Below are 27,597 nucleotides of genomic sequence, written 5' to 3' on the forward strand. Positions count from 1 at the left end.
TCCTACTTCTTTGAAGAATATTATTAAGGTATTGCTTCATTCTAAAGTAGTCTAGAATGGCATAGTAGACATTTTTAATACTCACCCATATCCAGTTCTGTTCTCCTCTAATTGTAAGACTATACTTCTTAGATTCCTCACATGTAGGTGGGGTCATGTTCCTATTTCTCGTCAAGTGGCTGAGCAAAGGTATGTGTTACTTCCGGACTGAAATATTTACGACATAGTGCACAATTCTCCAGCTTTCACTTCTCTTCCTTGGCAATTATGGAAATTTCTGTTAAAATGGCTGAATCAAATTATTGCAGGAGTCTAGTCAAATTATTGTAGGAATTACTGTGACATGGGGGAAAACTGTCCTGGAGAGTTGCCCTGATCCAGACTGGATTCTGTGGGAAAGGGAACTACACATTTTCTGTGTTAGGCTATTAAGATATGGTTCTTTGTGGGTGCCTGGGTGGCTCAGTAAGTTAAGCAGGTGACTTCATTTCAGCTGAGGTCATGATCTCAGGAACTAATGATCTCACAGTTTGTGAGATCAAAGCCCACATCGGGCTCTGCATTGACAGCACAGAAACTGCTTGAGATTCCCTCTCTCCCTCTCCCTCTGCCCCTCCCTCACTCTCTCACTCTCTGTCTCCCAAAATAAGTAAACTTAAAAAAAAAAGGATATGGTTGTTATTGCAACATCAACCCAGCCTATTCTGATTAATATAGGTGGCATGGCATGTTAAAAGAGCACCATCAGTATATGATCCTTATTATTGTCACATTATGACATCTAGAATTATCTCCCTTGTTAGGAATAAGAAAATGTATCCAGCTATTATAATCATGGATGACTTCTTTTGTTTACAATGAACCTACCTTAAGTTAGAAAACTTCCAAACTGATGGGGCACCTGGGTGGCTCAGTCGGTTAAGCGTCTGACTTCAGATGAAGTCATGACCTCACGGTTCCTGGGTTGGAACCCTGCATCGGGCTCCGTGCTGACGGCTCAGAGCCTGGAGGCTGCTTCAGATTCTGTGTCTCCCTCTCTCCCTGCCCCTCCCCAGCTTGCACTCTTTCTCTCTCTCTCTCTCAAAAAATAAAGTATTAAAAAAATTTTAAAAAAGAAGAAAACTTCCAAAGTGAGAAACCACAACAATGTCTAAGTATACATTGATTTCCTTTCACTGTTGGACATGATAGAATACAAAAACTGTGACATTTTTAATGTAATACAGTTCCATCCAATGAAAACTGAAGAAGCACATCTGTACATTTTGATAATCACTTTATTTTTGACGGAAATATTTATAGAAAGGATTACTCATCCTCTGAATTTATAGTCTACTGAATATAACTCCAATTTAAGTAATGAGACTAAGTCTTCATTAAGAGAACTCATTCTGTGATCTCTGTTATATAGCCATACTCATAGGAGCTATTAAGATATATAGCAGTTATTGTTAACTGTTAACAGGTAAAATTATGTGTGTGTGAAACACACACATATATACACACATGCATATATAAACATATATGTGTAAATATCTATATCTATATAACTTCAATGTTTTCCCCATTACTTTGGAAATGATGTGAAAAAAATGATTCAAATAGGAATACAGAGCCTGGCTGGCTCAGTCGGTAGAGTGTGCAACTCTTGAACTCAGGGTTGTGAGTTTGAGCCCCATGTTGGGTGTAAAGATCAGTTAAAAAAAAGTCTTTAGGGGCACCTGGGTGGCTTAGTCTGTTAAGCATCTAACTGTTGATTTAGACTCAGGTCATGATTTCATGGTTCCTGAGATCAAGCCCTGCATCAAGCTCTGTACTGACAGTGCAGAGCCTGTTTGGGATTCTCTCTCTCCCACTCTCTTTCTGCTCCTCCTCTGCTCATCTCCTTCTCTCTTCCTCTCTCAAAATAAATAAACATTAAAAAATCTTTAAAAAATTATATGCAAATAATCTTATTAAGAGTGATATAGTATAAAATATATATGTGTCTATAGATGTGTGTACTTACTTATATGTGTGGGTATATATTTTTTCCTTTCATTTTGAAAATTGTGTTGAAATATTTTATACAAATTATGTTATTAACTGTGGGGTTGAATGAAATGTCACTATCAGGTAATATTACAATGCTCTGACTTTTCATATAATTTAATGTTGGTTCAAGTTAAAGAAAACCTAGTTCACAATAAAGCACATATTGTTTATATCCCTGAACCTAAGTTGGAAAATGCAAAAAAAAAATTAAAATAATGTATTAAAGAACTTAAGGTATACTTTGATTTCACTTTCTTTACTGAATAGGATGTGACACAAAGCCATAATGCTTCCTATGTCAAAAATTTTGTCCATGGAAACTCAAAGCCAATGGTGTAGATTTTTTTCAAAAGATACCTCAATTTGAAAAGACAAGGAAATAACCAACACTTGAATTTGCCTCAACACAAAAGTTTTTCTAGTATTTTCTTATGGGAACGCTTGTCACACTGCCTGCCACAGAAGTCACATATACATTGAAGGATTTGGTGCTCTGAAAAAGATTGAACTGGATTGTGACTTAGAGAAAACCAGGAAAATGCAGACAGTATTTTTGTCAAATCCGTCAAGTCCATAATTGATTTGTCTTCTAATATTTTGAAATGGGACATGAAGAAATAGAAAACTAAAATGTTTGCTGCCAGCAAGAACTGGAACTCACATCTCTTAGTGTAGACTGAATCTGGTATTTATATGTTATAAACATTCTAATGCCATAAAAGAATCCCTGTTTGGGGAGCCCCTTTTTAGCGACTCAAATGTTGTTGATGTCTTTAAAATGGAAATTTAGGGGCACTTGGGTGGCTCAGTCGGTTGAGTGTCCGACTTTGGCTCAGGTCATGGTCTCGCAGTTCGTGAGTTCGAGCCCTGCATCAGGCTCTGTGCTGGCAGCTCAGGGCCTGGAGCCTGCTTTGGACTCTGTGTCTCCCTCTTTCTCAGCCCCTCCCCTGCTCATGCTCTGTGTCTCCCTCCCTCTCTCTCTGAAAAATAAACATTAAAAAAAATTAAAAAAATAAAATGGAAATTTATTTGCCAAGAAAAACTTCAATAGGGAAAAAAGGATCTTGGTAGTCTTTTATGCAACTCGAATATCTGCAAGTCTTGAGTGTACATCAGGTTTTCCAAAGTACCATGGACTGGTGGCTTATAAAAACAACAGAAGTTTATTCCCCACAGTTCTAGAGACTGGGAATTCCCAGATCAAGGTGCCAGCAGATTCTGTGTCCGGTGACGTTTGGTGTCTGGTGACAACCTGCTACCCAGTTCATAGATGGACATCTCATTACTCCCTCATATGGCAAAGGGGCAAGGCAGATCTCTGGAGTGCCTTCTATAAGGGCACTAATCCTATTCATGAGGGCTCTGCTCTCACCACCTCATCACCTCCCAGTGGTCCCACCTCCAAATACACATTGGAGATTAGATTTAGAAATTTTGGAGGGGCACAAGCGTTCACTCAACAGTAAGCCCAATCTCTACATACACCGCCATACATAAGCTAAATTGGCATCTTTGTGGTGCCCCATATACTAGCATCAGGAGACTTCTCTCCTGTCCTTTTTATTATTTTTTTTGCTAAAGCTATAGTATTGTAGAATTTGTCAATTTACTGAAAGTCTAAACCTTGAATCATCTTTTTTTCCCCCAAGAGGCTTTGTGGAGAAATGCAAACAGGATTCAAATTTTTTACTAGATTGGTTTTTGCTGGCTTCCTGAAAAGCAAGTCCTAACATGCTTGATTGAAATATATGACGAAATTAAATTTATTTATTTATTTATTTATTTATTTATTTATTTCTTATAGAATGATAGTTCAGCTTATTTGATGATTTTTGGCCACAGGATTAAGAGAAATCTTTTCATTCAAGGTCCTGCAATTGCCATTATGATTTCCATGGAAAATAATTTACAAGTTTTATTGTTGCTGTTGTTTTTGCCAAGCTTGCTGTTCTGGAAGAGGGGATTACAAACAACAAGCTTACAAACTTGGTAAACTTGGGCAGACTCCTTCTGCTGGATGGAGCCAAGATTGCAAAGCTTGATCAATTTTTCTATAGGCAGAAATTTGAGCATGCCTAACACCATCACTGACTTCTTTTGAAGTTTCTGCTCAGGAGATGTTGAAGTTGAAGCATCGATTTATAAATTCTCCCGTAGTGAAATGGACCTCACCAACAAAGTACATTCTGACAAAAGATGGCTTTATTCGTTTGAGAACAAAGAACATACTGGGACATAATTTTAATTGGAAGAATCTTGGAGAATTCTGAGGTTCTTTTGACACATTCGCTTTCATCTGGCAAAGCTGAGTGATTTCATTTGTTATTCTACATAATTTTGTGAGTCAGAGTTTTCAGCACTTGTGGCCATCAAAAGTCATTTGGTGACTCAAACTGCATGTGTTGTCATCTAAATTTTAAACTCTTATTTGAAACAAACAAAGACATTCTCAGTGAAATTTACTCTTGAGTAAAATCAAATTCTGCTTTCTTTATTTTCAGAATTGTAATGTGTTTTCATGAGTGAGAGAGATACTTTAAAAAACATTTTATATTGTGTTTATATGAAGGAAACAGTGTAATTATTAGCATTTTTTGGAAGAACGGCAACATTTATATCAGATTTTCAGAGGTATCTGCAAACCTGAAGAGATTAGAAACCTAACATTAAGTCATCTTGTTTTTAGAAATGATTTTTATTCAGGGGCACCTGGGTGGCTCAGTCGGTTGAGTGTCCGACTTCGGCTCAGGTCATGATCTCATGGTTCGTGGGTTCAAGCCCCCGGATGGCCCTGTGCTGACAGCTCGGAGCCTGGAGCCTGCTTCTGATTCTGTGTCTCCCTCTCTCTCTGCCTTTCCCCTGCTCACACTGTCTCTCAAAAATAAATACATGTAAAAAAAAAAGATTTTTATTCATCCAGTTGTTCCACTTGTAGAAATTTACCCTGAAGAAATAATGAGAAAACTGGACAGAAGTTTGAGTATCAAGATGTTTATCATAGTACTATTTATAACAATGAAAAATTAAAAGCAACCTAAATTTGCAACATGAGGTGATTATTTAAAAATTTATGGGATATCTATATGGTAGAATATGACATAGGCTTTTAATATTATATTAAAAACTTTTTAATAACATAAAAATACATATGGTATAATTTTAATTAAAATAATACAAAAATCATGTAGTATGTTTCAACTATATAAAATTTATAGAAATATTCAGAAAGATGTTTGCTGGAATGTTAGCAGTGATCATCTCAAGATGGTAGATTATGAAAAGACCATTTCCTTTTCTTTATACATTTTTACAAAATTTTCTAAATGAGTATACATTATTTTTATAATCAATGTGGAAAACATTAAAAAGAAAAGAAATGCATACAAAAGGGTTTGGCATAGTAATCCTCTTGTAACATATACATTCTTTTGAAAATCTTTTCAGTTAAAGAAATAATGAGCTATAAAGAAACGATAATTCTGAAGATAAATTTATTCACCCTTCAACATTAGGCAGTTATTCAGACACTGAAGCATCAAGCACCAATGTTTTTTCTGGATTTTGTGACAGATATATATGAAATTTTGGTTTTTAAGAGCAGTACATTAGCAATGAATGCCCAGAACTCATAGATTTTTGTTTATTTTCAATGCAGGTTTAGGATATTTTGGAATTTGAACTTCTCAAATAATATGCAGTCAATTGCCACTGAAATATGGAAAGAAAAGTGTGGCATGTATCTATTTTTAAATCACTGCAATTCTTCCTAGAGCATTTCTACCAAAAGCACAAAGGATATAGAAATCTAAGTTAAGCACATTTGGGAATACAGAAGAATCGCAAGCAACATAGTCTCTCATCAGCTAGATATGTTCAGATAGGTAGGTAGAATTTTGCCTATGGCTATATGAGCTGTTTTGCCCCAGAGACATCAATTTCAATTCTCTCTTTGGGATTCACTGGTGTACAAAGTTCTTCAGAGGATTCTTTTTCTCACTAGAAATACTTTTTCTCCTTTACCTACCCCACCCTCTTATCCTTCAAGAATCTAAGCCATTTACTTGGAATTTCCATATAACTTGATAGTAAAAAGTGTCCAAAAACTATTATGGGAGAAACTGTATCACAAAACCGTGAAGACATTTTCTTTGTTATATAAGTTTAGAGTGTGGAGATGTATCATCTGACATATATATGGCTCAATTTAAAGAAAATATAATTGATCGAAGGTGGGCATAATGATATATTAAAATTTAATTAAAAAACATGAAAAAAGACTTAATTTAAACAAATCTCATGGTAGTGTTGTCAGTGATTAACTTCAGCTCTTCAGATTCAGTTTCAATGTTAAAAATAACTTTGTCCTTCCAAAAATCTGAACTTGTAATTTTTATGGGTCACCACTGAATGACCATGGTACTTTGGTTATTATCAAAAACAAACAGAACTGTAAGGAATGTGATTTGTTTGGTGTTTATGTGGCATTCAAAGAAGTCAGGCAGGATAGGCAGGGCCTACTGACTGGAGTTTAGTGTTAGAGCAATTGACTGTGGCCAGGACAGGGAGGAACAGGCCATGTGTCTGTGTGGGAGTGGGTTGGGTGTATAGGAGGTAGGTAGTGAGTGAGGTTCACTAATCTCTCAGGGAATTCAACTAGGACATTACCATCAAATGAAAATCATTCTATCATTTCTTAGAAGAGTCTCTCTACTGAGGAAATTGCTGGGGAGCCAAGTCATTTTATAGTCTAAACACACAGTCAGATGTACAGAAGTGGTACCTGAACCATGGAGGCAAAGGAACCAAGAACTAGGAATATAGAGACAAGAGGGTGAAAAGTCAAGTAAAGTTAAGGTCATTCAAAAGTCATGTCATGGTAAGTTACACTATGGGGAGGGCGAAGGATGAGATTCAAGGATAGAGTAGAAAACTCCTCTTATGGATTGAAATTTATCTTGTCAAAATTCCTATGTTGAAGCCCTAAACCTCAATGTGACTATATTTGGAGACAGACCTTCAATGGGGTAATTAAGGTTAAATGAGGTCAGAAGGATGGGGCCCTAATCTGACAGGACTGGTGGTCTTTTAAGAAGGGGAATAGTGGGGCACCTGGGCGACTCAATTGGTTAAGTGTCCTACTTCGGCTCAGGTCATGATTTCGTGGTTGGTGGGTTTGAGCCCTGTATTGGGCTGTCTGCTATTGGCAAGGACATAGGATTCTCTGCTGTCAGCATGGAGCCTGCTTTGGATCCTCTGTTCCGCCTTCTCTCTGCCTCTCTCCCGCTTGCTCTCTCTCTCTCTCTCTCAAAAATAAAACATTTTAGGGGCACCTGGGTGGCTCAGTCGATTAAGCGTCCAACTTCAGATCAGGTCATGATCTCACAGTTTGTGGGTTTGAGCCCTGCGTTGGGCTCTGTGTTGACAGCTCAGAGCCTGGAGCCTGCTTTGGATTCTGTGTCTCCTTCTCTCTGCCACTCCCCCACTTGTGCTCTGTCTCTGTCTTTCAAAATTAAAAAAAAATAATTAAAAAAATAAAACATTTAAAAAAAAGAAGGGGAATAGACACTAAAGAGCTTTCTCTCTGTGTGTAAAGACCATGTGAGGATACAGTGAGAAGGTGGCCTTTGACAGACCAAGAAGACAGCTCTCAGCAGGAATCAACTGTGCTGGCACCTTCATCTTGGACTTCCAGTCTCTAGAGTATAAGAAAATATATTTCTGTTGTTTAAGGCACCTGGTCTGTGGTATTGTGTTATGGTAGCCTGAGCAGACTGCTCCATGAACCTGAGCAGCTGGAGAGGAGCTAAAGAGATAATTGATGCTGATGGTGAACTCTTCTGAAATGCTGAGTTGGGGGCTCTTACCTCTGGCTTTACTGGTTTATTAGGGCTAAAGTGACTCAAGGCCATGTTAGGTGGGTTCTCACAGCCACTTTCTCAGTATTAGTATTCTTCCAACTCTGAGAACTGAGCACTTTTAAAAACATTGTTTATTTTTATTTTTGAGAGAGCAAGAGAGACAGAGCATGAGTGGGGGAGGGGCAGAGAGAGAGAAGGAGGTAGAATCCAAAGTAGGCTCCAGGCTCTGAGCTGTCAGCACAGTGCCTGACGTGGGGCTCGAACCTGCAAACTGCAAGATCATGACCCGAGTGGAAGTCAGACGCCTAACCAACTGAGCCCCCCAGGCGTGATTTAAAAAATTGTTATTTATATTGGGGGGGGGGGGCAAAGAGAGAGGGAGAGACAGAGGATTCAAAGCAGGCTTTATGCTGACAATAGAGAGCCTGACACTGGGTTCAAACCCACGAATTGTGAGATCTTGACCTGAGCTGAAGTCAGAGGCTTAACTGACTGAGCCACCCAGATGCCTCAAGAACTGAGCACTTATAAAATAAGTTTTTATTTATTGGATTTAAAGTGATTTTATGATAGACCTAAGGGTAACAACAAATAAAGGGATGGAGATTAAAGCAAAAGTAGATGTGCAAATAGAGAAGAGAAAATGTTGTTTGTATGTCACACAGATAGAAGGCAGCTCTGGAAAACCTGTATAATGAGCCCCATAAGAATTAGATATTATAAAGAATGACAGAAATCATTTTCTAAAGAATAGTTTTGAAATAGTTCCACTAAATGAAACTGGCACTCAAAGGAGAAGGAAAGACAATTAGTAAAGGGAAAAATTTTCCTTCCCTCTGTAGATACAAAGACACAAAGAGCTCCGTTAGAACAGCAATTACAGCAATTCTTCCCAGAACATCAGTTTTATGATTTACCAGAACCCATTCTGACCCTGAGAAGAAATATTAACACCTTCTGTGACATCAGGAATTGAGAATTCAGGGCTAAACGAATATATACTCTATGTAGAAGAGGAGTGGCTGGGAAGAATAAAGATGGTAAGGGTTCTGGCAATCTCAAAAATCATGCAGATGATACAAAGACAATATATACTGTCTTTTATATATGAAGATGGCATTTGTGGCCCATTTAACAGAAGTGTTGTTTCTCTCCTAGACAAGAGGATACTCCGTTTTGAGCCCTCCACATTCCCCTGTGTACCTGCATTTGCTCAGTGGCTAAGAAGGGGGGTACACAGGGGCATACCTGTGACACAGGGAAAAGAGATTTTTCTCTCTGGCTACCAAACAGCCTATAAAAGGAACAGATTGGCAGTCAGTAGTTTACATGAGGCAGACTAACTAGTCCAGATTAAGAGATAGAAAGTGCACTAGTAAGAGTATTTAATACTATCATGTTTATAAGTAAACATTATCATAATATTTTACCATATCACCATTTCCTTCTCAGGCATGAATTTTCTTTTAAGAACACAGAGAGTACATATTGAATAATTAATATATTTGACTAAAATTTCTTTCATCTGCGTGATTTAATATATCAGCATCCTAATTTTTTAGGCTTTTCTGGCCAATGCTTTTTTTTTTGGTATTATTCACAACTTAAATAAATGTGTACATTCTATTTTCTGTGCTCCTAATAATAAATTGCTACCTTCTTATTAATTAGAAAGAAAAAATGATATTGCTTTGTTTACCACTTCTACTAGGCACAGTGCCAGCAGAGCATAAAACCCAAACAGGAAGAGATAGACCACAATATACATGGTCTAAATTTGTACTGCTATGAAATAAAGTATTATGCTAGGAATGAGGCAAGAAAAAAAAATAAATCATCATCACTTTTACCTCTAGGCTTTTGTGTTGAAGTAGACCACATATTTCTACAATTAGTGGAAATGAGAAGCTCCATAGTAAAAAATATTCAAATTTACTATACCAAGGCTGGTCTAGGATTTAGGGCCAGGCAAGTTTCAGACTTAATCCCTTAACATTATTTGAAAGTAGGAAGCAGCATGCAAGGCAGGGTATTTCTGAACACTGTCTTATATATATGATAGTTTTAAGAGTAGAGTTTTTTTTAATAGACTCCACACCCAACATGGGGCTCCAACTCATGACTCTGACATCAAGAGTCAGATACTCTACCAACTGAGCCACCCAGCCGTCCCCAAGACTAAGACTTTAAACGAAAGTTCTTTACTCTGCAGCTAGTAAGCATTTTGTTATTTACTTTGCATAAGAGTACATATTGCTTTGGAACCCTTCTCATGTTTTACTTTTGTTAATGTTTGTTAATGTTTATTTATTTTTGAGAGACAGAGAGACACAGAGCACAAGCAGGGGAGAGGCAGAGAGAGAGATGGAGACACAGGATCCGAAGCAGGTTTCAGGCTCTGAGCTGTCAGCACAGAGCCAGACGCGGGGCTCAAACCCACGAACCGTGAGATCATGACCTGAGCTGAAGTCAGACGCTTAACCGACTGAGCCACTCAGATGCCCCTACATTTGTTAAATGCAGAGGTTAAGATGATCTCCTGAGGACCTTTGGCCAAAAAACTAAAGACAATGGAAGAGTGCGTTAGTTATCTGGTGAGAAACAAGACAGGATATCCTCCAGAAGGCTAGTTGTTTGGGCACAGGCAAGGTAACTAGAGAGAATCCACAGGTATTTTTTCCTTTCTTCTGAAAAGACACTGTGCCTAAGGTATCTGCAAACTTTGCCAAGTGTCCTACTCTTCCAAGGGTTTATTTGATGTGCTTTGTGGCAGTTGCCTCACCTTAAATGGGACTCTGGTTTCCATGTCCTTTGGCACTTAACACATGCTTATAAATTGACTAAGTATATATGTAAAACTTGTTAGAGTCTGTAAGTACAAATATGACTTGAAAAGACTATTGAAAAAGAATATTGTCTTATTGCTATTGCTCACTTTTATCCTCAGCAGTCTGTCAGTTCTGATCTGGCATATTTGCCCCTTCTGTGTGCATTCATCCCTACAGCTCTTTGGTAACTACTTTTTCTTTTAAAATTTCATTGTAAAGTCTAGTGCTTTCTCTATCTGCATGGCTGATGCAATATTTCTGATTCTAGAATGTTAAACAATGGAACATATTGTTTTTGTTAGAAAATAGTATGAAAATGTAGCTTCATATTTTAAAAGAAAATAACTGATTGCGAACTATCACTTTTCAGTTTCCAGTATTTAAAGATCTCAATGGATTACAGTACTAAAATAGACAAAGTACAACCAGAATTTAAATATTTAATAGAAATTATGAATTTTCTTCCATCAAATACCATAATCAAAACAAAGCCATGACATCCAGTAATATAAATTAATAGCAACCCTTTAAATTTTTTTTGTTGTTGTTCTGTCACTCATTTCTCTCTACCATGTGTTAAGTTCTTGTCTTTAAAGGCTCTATGTGTTCAGATGAGAGATAATGCATGAGATAAGATCAAAGGATTTCTCTGAATTCTGGTTGAAGCCTATCTGTTATTGCCACTATTTTACCAGAAAGATTTGAGACAGAACTATGTGACTAACTGAAGGAAAACTGTGATTCTGCCCTAAAAATCATTTTTCTCAATGAATTATAAGTAGCTAATGTTTCTTTAGTGTTGACCCATCTTTCTTTTCTCCTTCTATTAAGAATTTCTTCTATCTGTAGTACACTGAATTTTCTACTTTTAAGAGTATACAGGGTGGAAGAAATTCTGTTCTGTGGAGAAGAAAGGAATCTAGCTATGGAAGGAAACTAAGTCTACTAAAAGAACAGAATTCATCCCCCAGTTAACTCTGCCAGTTTTGAAAGATCCAAAGGTAATATTTGTGAGTTGCCTATGTGTCAAGAATTTGGTGCTTGGATTAGAGGAAGAAAATGTAACCTTTGGAATCATGATATAGAATATGTCAAAATAAAGAAGTTATGCCTTCATTTTAAATAAACCATGCCTTATCTTCTAAAGAAGTTTACAGAGGGATTTGGGAAGAAACAATCAATGTGGAAACATTTGATTCCTAGCTCTGACAGTAATTTGTGGTGTGGTTCTGGATATGAGACTCTCCATCCTATACCTCTACAGAGGTATGGAGTCAAACAAGATGATAGTCAAGGTCATTAAAACTTAAAAATCCTTGATTTTAGGAACTAGAATTCCAACTGATTCAAGTACTAGAAACAAAGCTTGTGGAGATTTGTAACTTAAATTATTGTTGTATTGGTTTGGGCAAAGTGTAGACCAAATTGTATTCATCAAAATATTACACCAATGGTATAATTTAGCATAGTTAAACTTGCATCTCTCATACAGAGTTTTGTGGGGACACTATCATTGCATAATATATTATAAACTTTCTCAGGAGAACTTCTCAGCTGATCCAAGTCTCCAGTGAAATTGAACTTCTGAGCAAATGGTCCATTGTTATAAAATGAATTCTATGATAGCTTGAATTATGGAATTTAACAGATTTCCCTCTTTGTGTTGGCTACTAGAAAGCTACAGCTCATCTGTAGTACATGTATTTATGGTATGCATTTTTGTATTAACCTCATTCTTAGGTTTCAATTTATGTTGCTATCCTTGATTAGCCTTTTTCCTTTTTTGTTCCTACAAAAATTTATACTGCCTTGTGTTATGGTATGCATTTTTCTGTGCTACCCAAGCCTTTTAGGAACAAAACAGATAATAAATAAACAGAGTCATAAATGGATTAAGGGTATTGGTTCATAATTGCTGCTGTAACAGATGTTGTAACAAGTCTGTGTAATGGCTTAAACAATATAAATCTGTTATCTTACATGGGTTACAAGTCCAACACAGATGTCACTGGGATAAGCTCAACGTATCAGCAGGACTACGTTCCCTTCCAGAGACTCTATATGAGAATTCATTTCCTTGCCTTTCTAACTTCTACAGGTTGCCTGCGTTCTTTGGCTCATGGCTCCTTTTCCATCTTTAAAGTAAGCAATATCCCATCTAGCTGAAAATTCTTCTGTAGTCATATCTCCCTCTCACTACATCCTGCGAAGACCCTATACTTTTGAGGACACTTGTGATTATAGTGGGCCTACCCAGATAATCCAGGATAATGTCCCATCTCCAGTTTCTTACCCTTAATCAAATCTTCAGTCTCTCCTGCCATGTAAGGTAGCATATACACAGATTCCAGGTATTAGGATGTGGATATCTTTCAGAGGACCATTATTATGCCTACTGTAATAAGCTTGACTAATCATTAAAAGAAGGAAAAAAGGTTAACAATAAATAGTTAAATTTGTCTTCATAGTAATACTAGTCTTCATAGTAATACTACGTAAGTACTAATACATAGTAAGACATAATACATAGTACATATACATAGTACATAGTAATACATAATACATAGTAAGACATAGTAATGTCTTCATAGTAATACTGGTTAAATACTGAAATCTCACATGGCATTTCCTATGCATTAAGAATATAGTGCTTGCTGGTGGTAGGAATGTAAATTAGTACAGCCACTATGGAACACATCATTTTAGTTTCCTCAAAAAACTAAAAATAGAACTACCATACCAAATGATCTGCAATACCATATGATCTGGGTATATATCTGAAGGAAATGAAATCACTTTGTTTAAGAGATATGTGCCCTTTCATGTTCCTTGCAGCATTATCATAATAACCAAGACATGGAAACAATCTAAGTGTTCACTGATGGATGAATGGATAAAGAAAATGTGATATATACATATATTTCATTTATATATATAAATGTGATATATATAGCATATATTTATATATAAGTTATATTATATATATTATAAATAAATTACATATATATTATATGTGTATATAGCATATATATTTACACATTTACATACATATGCTGTATACACATATAGCATATAAATATATATGATTTATACACATATAATTGAATATTATTCAGCCATAAAAAATAAGGAAATCCTGCCATTTGCAACAGCATGGATGGACCTTGATGGCATTATGCTAAGTGAAATAAGTTAGACAGATGAAGACAAATACTGTATGATTTTACTTATATATGGAACCTAAAAACATTGAACTCATAGAAAAAGAGAGTGAAATGGTGACTTCCAGGGGATAATGGGTGGAGAAAATAGGGAGATGCTGGTCAAAAGGCACAAAATTCCAGGTATAAGATGAATAAATGTTAGGGATTTAATGTATAGCATGGTGACTATAGTTGATACTGTATTGTATACTTGAAAGGTGCTATGAAAGTAAAGTTTTAATATTCTTACCATAACAACAACAACAACAACAACAACAACAAAATGGTAACTGATTGAAGTGAAGGATATGTTAACTAGCTTTATTGTGGTAAATATTTCATCAAATGTAATGTATATTAAATCATCACATTGCACACCTTAAACTTATACCATATCATATGTCAGTTACATCTCAATAAAGCTGAAGGGGCAATAAAGAATGTAGTGCTTGGGTTAGAGGAAGATAATGTGCTCTTATAAATCATTAATACTGGAATAAGAAGGATATAGGAAAGGTTGGAAGAAATTAGTAAAAAATTATTTCATAAAATTAAAATATGTATATAAAATGTGTATCAGGAAATCTTAGGTTGAGAAATAAACTGATCATTGTAGGAGCTACACTTTGTGAACATATCTGAAGGGTTGGTGGAAGTTATTTGCAAGGAAACTGTTTTCATGAAGGATCAGGAAGCATCCTGGATTGGGAGCGGGGATGGGGCTCATTATTAGCAAAAAGAAAATTGTGGCAAATGAGCCTTGTCCAAAGGACCACAGTTTCATATGGGCAGAGTGCTTTTGTCACTTTTATTTGTCCCATTGTCTAGTCCTCATGTTCTTCTACCAGAGTTGTAAGGAGAAGAGCTGCAATAAATTCTCAAACGTCTGCTTCACTAAATCTCTGCAGGACTTAGAACAAGTAATGTGATAGACATGTTCTTCACTTGTGGTCACTATTAGAATACCTAATGTGCACAGCACCCTGAATAACAAACCACACCAGTCCTCAGAGGGCATAAAGAAGGCAAATTCCACATAGGAGTGAAATCACATGGTATCTGTCTTTTCTGACTAATTTCACTCAGCATAATAGAGTAAGATTGCATTGTGTAAAAATATGTGTACAAACAAATGGAAAAATTACTTTAAAGTATGCTTTAAACTATTAACAGTTATTCTTCTCTAAAGTTAGTGGGAGTAGATGAGAGAGATTGTCAGTGGAGAGTATTATATTTAATTCTATTGACCAAAACATCATTTGAATTTTGTAACAGGATTATAGATGTTTCTTATGCCATTTTTAAAAAACATTTTAATGTGCTGATTTACTTCTAAAAAGGTGTGTTTTAAAACTATATATAATCCTACATAGAGATAACTGTCATTCCGAAGGTTAAAATGACACAGAAATAGAGAAATATGTATATTCAAGTAACAATGCCAATAAATAATTAATGTTAATATCTAAAAGAAGAATAAGGAGGAGGAGAAGAAGGAGAAGGTGGAGGAGGAGGAGGAGGAGGAGGAGGAGGCATAAGAGGAGAAGGAGAAGGAGAAGGAGGAGGAGAAGATGGTAAAGAAGACATTATCCATTTGAGCACTTATAATGGCACTTAGCAGCCAGAGAAAGAAAACGGAAGAACATATTCAAGAAGATTACCTCCTACAGGATTATTATCTGGAGGGCATCTGAAACGAACATGGTTGACACCATGTGATAATCAAGCAATGCACGTGTTCAAATTCATATGCTATATTCCTCAGGGACTCACTATTGAAGCAAGCTGAAGGGAGTAGGAGGTCCAGAAATTCTACAAGTGCTAGCAAGGCCAGGGAAATACTTGGTTAATGTTATTGTGCCCTGATTATGATGTAAGATTGGCATGGCCTAGGAGCCCATGGATTGTAAAAGCTTTGTTAATTTTAAGAAGTGACAAACACGAAAACCAGGCTCTAGTTCTGAGTATGATATGAACTGTGTGATCTTAGACAGGCTACTTACTCTCATTGGGCCTGTTTAGTCATTTGTAATATGAGGGATTTGAACTAGATAGTCTCTGAGTCCTCTCAGTTTTAACTAGAATATTTAAGATGTGAGGTTAATGCATTCAGTAATACAGACTAATTGTTACCAGAGCATTACCAAATATAAATCTCTACAATAGGGTAGAATGGCTTATAACAACTTCTACATATGCACATAGCATTATCAAGGGGGCTTAAATAGGAGGAAAACACTTGAAGACATCTCAAAAACATAATGTTGAATGTAAAACACAAGGTATATATGATAAAATTATTTTATGTAAATTTAAATATCACACAAAACAGTATCATTACCAGTACATATATAAACAGTAAAAGCCTGAAATAATAATGCAAGAATAATATATACATGACTTCAGGATAATGAAACCTCTAGAAGTTGGTTTCTGGGAAGGGAGTAAGACTTTACACGTATCTATGATATTGACTTCTTTATGAAGGAAGAATTAAAATAAATCATGACAAAGTTTAATACTGAAAATTGTAATGTAAAAGTACTAATATTTTAAATATTATTTTTGACTCTTTAAGATATTTTATATAGAAAATAATAATCTTTAAAAAAATAAATGACTGTTAGTGATATACACTAAACAGGAATTAGCAAATTTATAGCCCATGGGGCCAAGTCCAGTCCAGTACTTATTTTTGTGTGAACTTTGAGCTAGGAATGGTTTTTACATTTTATTTTTTATTTTTTTAAATTAAAAAATTTTTATTTTATTTTTTTAATATGAAATTTATTGTCAAATTGGTTTCCATACAACACCCAGTGCTCATCCCAACAGGTGCCCTCCTTAATACCCATCACCCACCCACCCCGCCCTCCCACCCCCCATCAACCCTCAGTTTGTTCTCAGTTTTTAAGAGTCTCTTATACTTTGGCTCCCAACCTCTCTAACTTTTTTTTTTCCTTCCCCTCCCCCATGGTCTTCTGTTAAGTTTCTCAGGATCCACATAAGAGTGAAAACATATGGTATCTGTCTTTCTCTCTATGACTTATTTCACTTAGCATCACACTCTCCAGTTCCATCCACGTTGCTACAAGAGGCCATATTTCATTCTTTCTCATTGCCACGTAGTATTCCATTGTGTATATAAACCACAATTTCTTTATCCAATCATCAGTTGATGGACATTTAGGCTCTTTCCATAATTTGGCTATTGTTGAAAGTGCCGCTATAAACATTGGGGTACAAGTGCCCCTATGCATCAGCACTCCTGGATCCCTTGGGTAAATTCCTAGCAGTGCTATTGCTGGGTCATAGGGCAGGTCTATTTTTAATTTTTTGAGGAACCTCCACACCGTTTTCCAGAGCGGCTGCACCAGTTTGCATTCCCACCAACAGTGCAAGAGGGTTCCCATTTCTCCACATCCTTGCCAGCATCTATAGTCTCCTGATTTGTTCATTTTAGCCACTCTGACTGGCATGAGGTGGTATCTGAGTGTGGTTTTGATCTGTATTTCCCTGATGAGGAGCGACTTTGAGCATCTTTTCATGTGCCTGTTGGCCATCTGGATGTCTTCTTTTGAGAAGTGTCTATTCATGTTTTCTGCCCATTTCTTCACTGGATTATTTGTTTTTCAGGTGTGGAGTTTGGTGAGTTCTTTATAGATTTTGGATACTAGCCCTTTGTCTGATATGTCATTTGCAAATATCTTTTCCCATTCCATTGGTTGCCTTTTAGTTTTGTTGATTGTTTGATTTGCAGTGCAGAAGCTTTTTATCTTCATGAGGTCCCAATAGTTCATTTTTGCTTTTAATTCCCTTGCCTTTGGGGATGTGTCAAGTAAGAAATTGCTGCAGTGAGGTCAGAGAGGTCTTTTCCTGCTTTCTCCTCTAGGGTTTTGATGGTTTCCTGTCTCACATTCAGGTCCCTTATCCATTTTGAGTTTATTTTTGTGATTGGTGTAAGAAAGTGGTCTAGTTTCATTCTTCTGCATGTTGCTGTCCAGTTCTCCCAGCACCATTTGTTACAGAGACTGTCTTTTTTCCATTGGATGTTCTTTCCTGCTTTGTCAAAGATGAGTTGGCCGTACTTTTGTGGGTCTAATTCTGGGGTTTCTATTCTATTCCATTGGTCTATGTGTCTGTTTTTGTGCCAATACCATGCTGTCTTGATGATTACAGCTTTGTAGTGGACGCTAAAGTCTGGGATTGTGATGTCTCCCGCTTTGGTCTTCTTCTTCAAAACTACTTTGGCTATTCAGGGTCTTTGGTGGTTCCATACAAATTTTAGGATTGCTTGTTCTGGCTTCGAGAAGAATGCTGGTGCAAATTTGATTGGGATTGCGTTGAATGTGCAGATTGCTTTGGGTAATATTGACATTTTAACAATATTTATTCTTCCAATCCATGAGCACAGAATGTTTTTCCATTTCTTTATATCTTCTTCAATTTCCTTCATAAGCTTTCTATAGTTTTCAGCATACAGATCTTTTACATCTTTGGTTAGGTTTCTTCCTAGGTATTTTACGATTCTTGGTGCAATTGTGAATGGGATCAGTTTCTTTATTTGTCTTTCTGTTGCTTCATTGTTAGTGTATAAGAATGCAACTGATGTCTGTACATTGATTTTGTATCCTGCAACTTTGCTGAATTCATGTATCAGTTCTAGTAGACTTTTGGTGGAGTCTCTCGGGTTTTCCATGTATAATATCATGTCATCTGCAACAAGTGAAAGCTTGACTTCATCTTGGCCAATTTTGATGCCTTTGATATCCTTTTGTTGTCTGATTGCTGATGCTGGAACTTCCAACACTATATTAAACAACAGCGGTGAGAGTGGACATCCCTGTCGTGTTCCTGATCTCAGGGGGAAAGCTCTCAGTTTTTCCCCATTGAGGATGATGTTAGCTGTGGGCTTTTCATAAATGGCTTTTATGATGTTTAGGTATGTTCCTTCTATCCCCACTTTCTTGAGGGTTTTTATTAAGAAAGGATGCTGAATTTTGTCAAATGCTGTTTCTGCATCGATTGACAAGATCATATGGTTCTTCTCTTTTCTTTTATTAATGTGATGTATCACATTGATTGATTTGCGAATGTTGAACCAGCCCTGCAGCCCAGGGATGAATCCCACTTGATCATGGTGAATAATTCTCTTTATATGCTGTTGAATTCGATTTGCTAGTATCTTATTGAGAATTTTTGCATCCATATTCATCAGGGATATTGGCCTGTAGTTCTCTTTTTTATTTGCTGGTTTTTACATTTTAAAGGGGTTGTGAAAAACAAAACGAAACAAAATGGCAAAGTGACAGAGAACTTATGGGGCCCACAAAAGCTAAAATATTTATTATTTGGACATTTATAGAAAAAGTTTACTCACCACTGGTATCTAAAATATCAGTTGTGGGTATCTCTGACTTACTGGATTATTGAAAATTTTGATTTTTTCTCTTTCTGCTTTTGTATTTTTTCCATTAGTGATGTTATGATGAGGGAAATAAAAACAGCTAAAGTGATTCTTATGTTTTTATTTTTTTAATGTTTATTTATTTTTCAGAGACAGAGAGAGACAGAGCATGAGCAGGGGAGGGACAGAGAGAGAGGGACACACAGAATCTGAAGCAGGCTCCAGGCTCTGAGCTGTCAGCAGAGAGCCTGACACAGGGCTCGAACTCACGAACCGTGAGATCATGACCTGAGCCAAAGTCAGATTCTTAACTGACTGAGCCACCCAGGCGCCCTGAAAAGCAGTTAAAGTGATTTTTAAAGAGGGCTTGGAAAGTGTGCTTTCTTATCAAACCGAACATTTGTTTTGCTGTCTGATTCAAACCCATAATTCCATAAAGTCTTTCTTTTGCAATTATTACAAAGGCAAACTTGAGTTCCAAATCCATTTTGATCATCAGAAATTTTGAATTAGGTATTTCCAGGTGAATGGGGTGTTAATGCTTCTGATGAGAATGATAGTGCAAAATCTCTATCTGAGGCAAGTATATATATATATATTTTTAGGAGCCTGAAGCTAGGCACCCTAGCCTCTTCAGATCTCCCTGATTCTGAATTGCTGAGTTTTATCTCCATTAGGAATTTCTAAGGATCTGTTATTTTGTGTTACTGACACATCGTGAAATAGTGTTAGAATTTGTGACTACTGATTTATCTTGTTTTCATTTGATCCCCTATGCAAAGAATCTAAAATAGAATTCACATAAGTTCACCTGGCTTTTCTTTTTTATAAATGTTTTTATTAGCTGCATTGCCCCATATCCCTGAACACCTTGCAACTTGGAGCAATGTTTTGTATGCAATACAATTAACTTCCTATATATCATGCACACATATTTAATTAAAAGAAGATTTGAACAAATGTGTACTACCCTTTCCCAGAACTTTCCAAGGGTGTATGAATTTCCTGTAAACCAATGTCTGAAATATGAAAGCAGTGAAAAATTCTTTGCTGGGAAAAGATCTGCAAAATTTTATGGGGAAGAGTGTGGCCTATAGTTAAAGATGGTAGAGTGTAGTGCAAGTATTGCCTTAAAACAATATTTTCAATATGGGTATCTCAAACAGGATACTTTATAAGCAAAATGCATTTTAAATATTCCCAGATTTCAAAAATAAGTATATCTAGCTACACAAAGCCCTAGAATGTAGCACTTTTCTGGAAAGTGCATGTTTTTGTAGGTTGTAATTTTGTAGATTCTGATTCTGAGGTTTGAGACATATTCATGTGGGAAATGGAATGAATGAATAAAGAGAACTGCAAAATGCTAAATGGCTTCCTCTTTCATTGATTCATTTGAGAGTTCTTCCTTGTATAGTATCTTCTTGCCTCAGTGGAAGAACAGATTCCACAGAATTCATTTTTTACCAAGTAAATAAAAAATATTAATGTATGCATACTGGTGCAGCCTCAAAATTCTGTTTATAGGACGCCAAGTTTTAAGTGTATTTTTTTCCATCAAGCACCAATACCTTAGTTACTTTTCTCCTTTTTAAAAAAAGTTTGTTTGTTTGTTTGTTTGTTTGTTTTATAGAAAGAGAGATCAGGGAAGGCACAGAGAGAGAGTCCCAAGTAGTCTCTGCACTGTTGGCATAAGCCTGATGCAGGACTCCATACCACGAATCATGAGATCATGATCTGAGCTGAAATCAAGAGTCAGAAGCTTAACCAACTGAGCCACCCAAGCACCCCTGTTTTTCTACTCTTAATTAAAAATATTTAGTCATTTCCACTCAGGTGTACTTTTTTCAAATTTTAGTCAGATACCCCATTGCTTTGATGTGTCATGCCTAGTTTCCACAATCTTTTTATGTACTAAATCAGTCAGATTACATTTTGCCACACATATATTATTATTTAAATAAGGATTTCCTCATGTTAGTGGAAAATAAAAAATACTGCGTGCTCCTTCCTTCCTTCCTTTGATCTTTCCTTCCTTCCTTCCTTCCTTTTCCTTTTTAAAATAAAAGACTCAATTTTTAAAAGATAGATGATAAAATTCTAATTCAAAGGTCGATCCAGGGCGAACACTGAATCCTAACTGTTTGAAAGACACTATGATAGGCACTATTGTATTTCAGATAAGATGGCTCTGTCATGGAAATCTTCCATTAATTGATAGAATTTTAGAAATCTTTGAAAGCCAGATTAAATACACATTCTAGATTTAAAATAATAGGATGATAAATATGTGAGTATTCACTTCAACATTTATATGGACAAATTTCCATATAAGTCAAAGAAGAGATATGATCTTTGTATGTGAGGGAGGGATAACATATAAAGCCATTTCATTTACCTAGGTAGAAGGAAATTATTCAATTGTCAATTACTCAGTATCAAGACTTGCATTTTTAACATAAAACATTTTTTTCTTAAGTTTATTTACTTTGAGAGAGAGAGAGAGAGAGAGAGAGAGGGAAAACAGAAGAGGCAGAGAGGGTGAGAGAGAGAATCCCAGGCAGGCTCCACACTGTCAGTGCAGAGCACAATATGGCCCCTAACATAAAATATCTCTATGCTGCAAGATGAATTAAAGGACACTAATGTTAATAGTGGTTGTATCTAGGGGCTCCTGGGTGGCTCAGTCAGTTAAGCGTCTGACTTCAGCCTGGGTTATGATCTCACTGTTTCCGAGTTCGAGTCCCGTGTCAGGCTCTGTGCTGACAGCTCAGAGCCTGGAGCCTGTTTCAGATTCTGTCTCTCTCTCTCTGTCTGTCTCTGCTTGCCCCCCTCCTCACCGCGCTCACGCTGTCTCTCTTCCAAAAAAATAAACATTAAAAAAAGTGGTTGTATCTAAGTGGCATGATTTGGGGAGTTGTTATTTTCCTTTTTACCTGCTTTTCTAAATTTTTTTTTTTTAACGTTTATTTATTTTTGAGATAGAGAGAGACAGAGCATGAACGGGAGAGGGGCAGATAGAGAGGGAGACACAGAATCGGAAACAGGCTCCAGGCTTTGAGCCATCAGCCCAGAGCCCGACGCGGGGCTCGAACTCACGGACCGCGAGATCGTGACCTGGCTGAAGTCGGACGCTTAACCGACTGCGCCACCCAGGCGCCCCACCTGCTTTTCTAAATAGAAGACATTTCTCTATTTAAATAAGAAAAAAACACAAGAGAACAAGGGGTGCTTGGGTCACTCAGTCAGTTAAGCATCAGACTTTTGTTCAGGTCATGATCTCACAGTTTATGAGTTCGAGCCCCACATCAGGCTCTGCACTGAAAGTGTGGAACCTGCTTGGGATTCTCTCTCTTTCCCTCACTCTCTCTTTTCCTCCCCCACTTGCACTCTCTTGCTTTCAAAATAAATAAACTTAAAAAATATTTAAAAAATAAAAAAAAAGAGAACAACAAAAGTCACTTAAAAATTATACTTCCATTTAGGGGCGCCTGGGTGGCTCAGTCGGTTAAGCGGCCGACTTCGGCTCAGGTCATGATCTCACCGTCCGTGGGTTCGAGCCCCGCGTCGGGCTCTGTGCTGACAGCTTGGAGCCTGGAGCCTGCTTCAGATTCTGTCTCCCTCTCTTTCTGACCCTCCCCCGTTCATGCTCTGTCTCTCTCTGTCTCAAAAATAAATAAACCTTAAAAAATTAAAAAAAAATACTTCCATTTAAAACAACTAGATGACAATGCCATAAATATAAAAGAACATAAGAGAAAATCAAATACAACAAGGATACCAATTACTGGATACCAAATTCTGGTCTGGGAGGATACACGTACATGTGTATATATCTGTACCTGTCAATATATGGATATGATTAAGCGAGCCCTTCTCCCTTAAACATAAACAAACACTCATGCATGCACACACACACACACACACACACACACACACACACACCTGCTCAGATCAGTATTTAGTATGCTTGCTATATTCAATTTTTCTGTATATAATCATATGACATAGTAATGGAGAACCATGCTTATCTGGTCTATTAAATAATTCTTCCTGTGCGAGAAAATAAGAACACTCACTTATTCTGGGTAGCTTAGTGTTAGTTTTTTTCTTTGGGAAATGTCCCACTGCAATTTCTGGAGCATTTTTTTTTCCCAGCTAGGTAAAAGTTATGTCATGCTGACTCTATCTCCTCCGAATTTAGAATAATACTTCCCTTGTACCTTTAGCACTCGATCAAGCTTTTTATGCAATTTGGAGGTTAATATTCCCAGGAAGTCTCTTTTTAGGAGTAAGTTAGAGGCTTAGGGAGCCCACTAAGGTACTAACCCCTTCTAGCAGTTATGCAGTAAGTAGCCTAAAAACATTAATGCACCTCCTTAACCACCTTGTTCACTTCCCTGGGAGAGACTTAGGCACAGGAGAGAATATGGCCAAATATATTTTATTTTATTCATTGGGTTTATAGTGCTTATTACCCTCTAGGCACACATAAATACTCTACAAAAATCTGGTTTGGATAAAGTCAGCTCTGATCAAGAAAACGTTTGCTGATAAGGTTCAAAAACCGCTTATACTTTTTTGTTAAGATATACCTCCTTTATTTTGAAACCTCTACTGAGCTAAGAGATGACAGTTACAGAATGAGATAAAGGGCTTGTTCTTCAGCAACTAAAAATGATTTTTTTAAGGTCCAGTATAAGTCCTTGATTTGAATTGAGCAAACTTCTCTAATTGCTACCAATGTGCTGCTTCACATGATATCAAGAGGTTTCCTGTGGGCTTGAAAGGTTGATCTGTATTTGAATATTTGGTGTCACTGAAAATTGTCATAAAGCAGGTAGTATAAAGCGTTATCTTCCAAAGTAAAAATAATTACTTTCATTCTACATCACTGTTCTGACATATGTTCTTTTTCAAAATACACCCCCCTTTTTGTTTTTTGTTTTTGTCATTAACCTAATAATATCTTGATGAGACCAGTATGACCTACCTTTTCAATTCCTTATTTAATAACATCTTTATAATCTTTTTTTATCCTTAAAATTTCCATCCAATTGCTGATATTCTTCCTCCTTATGCTTGTGTGCAAATACAATCATGACAGCTTGGTTTCTTTTTGTTAGCTGGAATTACCCGGGAATATCTGGAGTAGTTTTGCACAGCATTCTTTGTTTTCATGTTTTTATGAAGTAGTATATTAGTGGTTTGAAACTCTGTTTATCGATCAAGATTATTATCTTTTTAACACTACTCCATAAAAGAGAAACTATCTATCTGCTCAGTTTTTGCCTCCTAGAGTGGGTTTTAATAAAGGAGGTAGCATCATACAGTGGGGGGAAAGTACTAGGAGATAGGGGACTTGGTTTCTGGGCCAGGTTCTATGATTGTACTAGCTCTAGGTGACTTTACACACAAATTACTTAATATCTAGAACTTAACTTGGATATCTACAAAATGTAATAGCTAATATTAGACATTCCTATCTGATGCAATTTCTCTGATGGTCAAATAAAACAATGCCTATGAAAGATTTTTGAAAACCATAAAGAATCGGACAGTGGTTAGGCATATCTTCTAAAAGTTTTCTTGTGTAATCATTTTTGTGTTTCCCTAATTTGGAGGAATTGCCAGTTTTCATATAATTTCATTTATCAAGAAAAAGAATCACAGAACATTTTATTATAATTAAGGCTCATGAGATTCAATCCTACCTTGTAATTGGGTGGGAAATAAACTTAATCAAATTAGCTTTAAATTTTCAATCGTTTGGTCTTATGCACATATAATCTACTCACAGTAGCTCACTCAAATTGGCTGTTAGTGTTTAGTCAGAACAATGGGCCACAGTATATTTGCACAAGGCAGTTAGCAGAAATCAGTGTCAGTAGAGTTAATGATACATTGCTGTATCCATGAACTAGATTCTACATGATGCCATAGTGACCAATGTTTTGATCAATTTCCTAAGAAACAAAATGAAACAAAATAATACCCAGTTTCATTCTATGGCAGACTCAGGGGCCTAGAAAGATGAGGTTATAGGTAGAGAGGACAACTAGTTCAGAATGAAAGAAACCCCTGACCTACCTGTAGTCTAGACCAATGGTTTTTAAACATAGTTGATCATCAAAATCTCCTGGAGTTTAAAAAATTATATTCCCAGATCTTGTCCTCAGAGATTCTGATTCAGTAGGTGTGGTGTGGAGCCTTAGAATCTGTGCTTTTAAAATCATGCTAGGACATTCTGAGAATCAACCAGATTCAAGATGCACTAGTCAAAGTGACCATAAGAGGCATAATGGGAGGTGTTCGCCCTCAGTGCTGTGTTCTTCAGAGACAGTGGAGTCCTTAATTTTGGGCTTTGCAATACAACTGCATCCTCTATCATGCTTCTGTATTATGAAAATAAATAGTATCTCATTGTCAGAGATGAAATAGTACCTCTAGGATAGGTATTATCAAAAGTCAGTGTGCATTAACATCATTTAGGGAGCTTGTTGAAAATTCATATAATATGGTTCCCACTCCCAGAGATTTGGATTCAGTTAGTTTGGGAGAGGGATCCAGGATTCTTCATTTTAAACACGTACGACAGATGAATCTGATAACACACCACCTAGGACATCACAGTTTCAGAAATCCTGGCATAGGCAGCTCTCTATATCAACTTAAATATGTTACCATTGCTGTATATGATCATATTTTTAAAATAATATTTTTAGTGAATATATACATTCTCACAAAGATATAATTAACCCCTTTCACATTCATTACACTTCATTTAAATCCTTTAAAATATGGACCTCTTTGGATTTGTACAGGACAAAGTTGAAAAGTACTCTTGGATTCTATTTTTGTATCCTTAGCATTGGATACTTCAATGCAATTTTAGAAGACTAGCAAATGGATGAGTAAGGATTACCCATGTGATTATTTGGCTCATTAGAACAAAGGAAAATGCATGGGTTGTCTCCAGCACATTTTACTATGAACTAAATATAGCTCTTAGATTATCAGAATATCAGCTGAAACTAGATCAACAATTCTTATACTTTAGTCCTTCTTCCTTGGATTATTGATAACTAACATACAATACATTTTCCTGTCAGTCTAGTCCACATCCTTCATGTGATTTTTGTTAACATTCTATTGTCAGGTTGAATTTGTGGGTGCTGCCTGGGTTCAAATAGTGTATAAAGAAGAAAGTGAAAACCACCTGAAATTCCATTATTTGGTGGCAACACTTTGAATATTTGGTGGACTTCTCCTTATATATGCATGAATATGTATCTATGTAAAACAGAACCAATATAACACTGTGTATAGAGTTTAAGCATTAAATCATATGCACTTTTCATGTCATTAGCTATTTAAACATCATTTTCAGAGTTGCTTTTCTCATTGAAAAATAACTGTGATACAATGTATTAATTTCAGGTGTACAACATAGAGATTTGGTATTTATATACATTATGAAATGATTACCACAGTAAGTCTAGTTACCATCTGACACTGTACAAAGTTGTTACAATATTGTTGACTATATCCCTTATGCTCTACATTACATCCCCATATCTGATTTATTTCATAACTGGAAGATTGTACCTCTTAATCCCTTTCTTTGCCCAACCCCTCACTTCCCTGTGGCAACTATCAGTTTGCTCTCTCCTTTTTTTTTTTCAACATCCAAAATCTTTTTAATAACAAGTCAAGGTCTGGGGTTCATTTTTGTAGCCCTGCTGGCCCTGTGGCCTCTGGTGTGCTCAAACTTCCAGCCCTCCGGCCGCACATAGGGTTTGGTGTGGCTGTGCAGGTTTCCTGAGGCTTTGCCAAACCACTCGGCCCTTGCGTGGACCAGAGAGCAAGACTGTGCCACACAGCCCTTGGGGGAGTCCAGGGCCAACAACTGGTCAGAGGTGAGGATCTTGCCTCCAGCTTTGAGGATGTGGATCCAGGCATGGTGGCTCACCGGCAGCACGTACACCTTCAGTTTGTGCACCTCCTGGACATGCACATCCTTGCAACCACAACTGTTTTGTCTTCACAGCCAGGCAGCTTCATCTTCAGGATTATCCGGTAAAGGGACAGAAGTGGCCGGCTGGTGTGACTCATGAACAACCTCTTCAACACAACTTAGTTAAAGGTGGAGTTGGTTGGTCTGGCCAGAAACCTGTACAGCTTGACCACAGTCTCATAGAAGTCCTCGATCTGGGGCTCCTTTCGAGGAAACCTTTGGGTCCTTGTTTTGGCAGATGTCGACTCCC

At 36.8% G+C, this 27,597-nt stretch overlaps 1 long non-coding RNA gene across 1 annotated transcript; it reads right to left on the bottom strand.

Moving 5' to 3' along the window:
• Positions 1 to 1,991: 1,991 nt before the first annotated feature.
• On the bottom strand, positions 1,992 to 27,520 carry LOC125156852 (uncharacterized). The gene is made up of 3 exons (XR_007148813.1): positions 27,379 to 27,520; positions 17,950 to 17,958; positions 1,992 to 2,003 (listed from the first exon to the last, which is right to left on the bottom strand). It is a non-coding gene; the product is annotated as an uncharacterized LOC125156852 (long non-coding RNA).
• Between the last annotated feature and the right edge of the window lie 77 nt (positions 27,521 to 27,597).

The sequence above is a fragment of the Prionailurus viverrinus genome, chromosome X (genome assembly GCF_022837055.1).
Source record: "Prionailurus viverrinus isolate Anna chromosome X, UM_Priviv_1.0, whole genome shotgun sequence".
Taxonomy (NCBI): domain Eukaryota; kingdom Metazoa; phylum Chordata; class Mammalia; order Carnivora; family Felidae; genus Prionailurus; species Prionailurus viverrinus.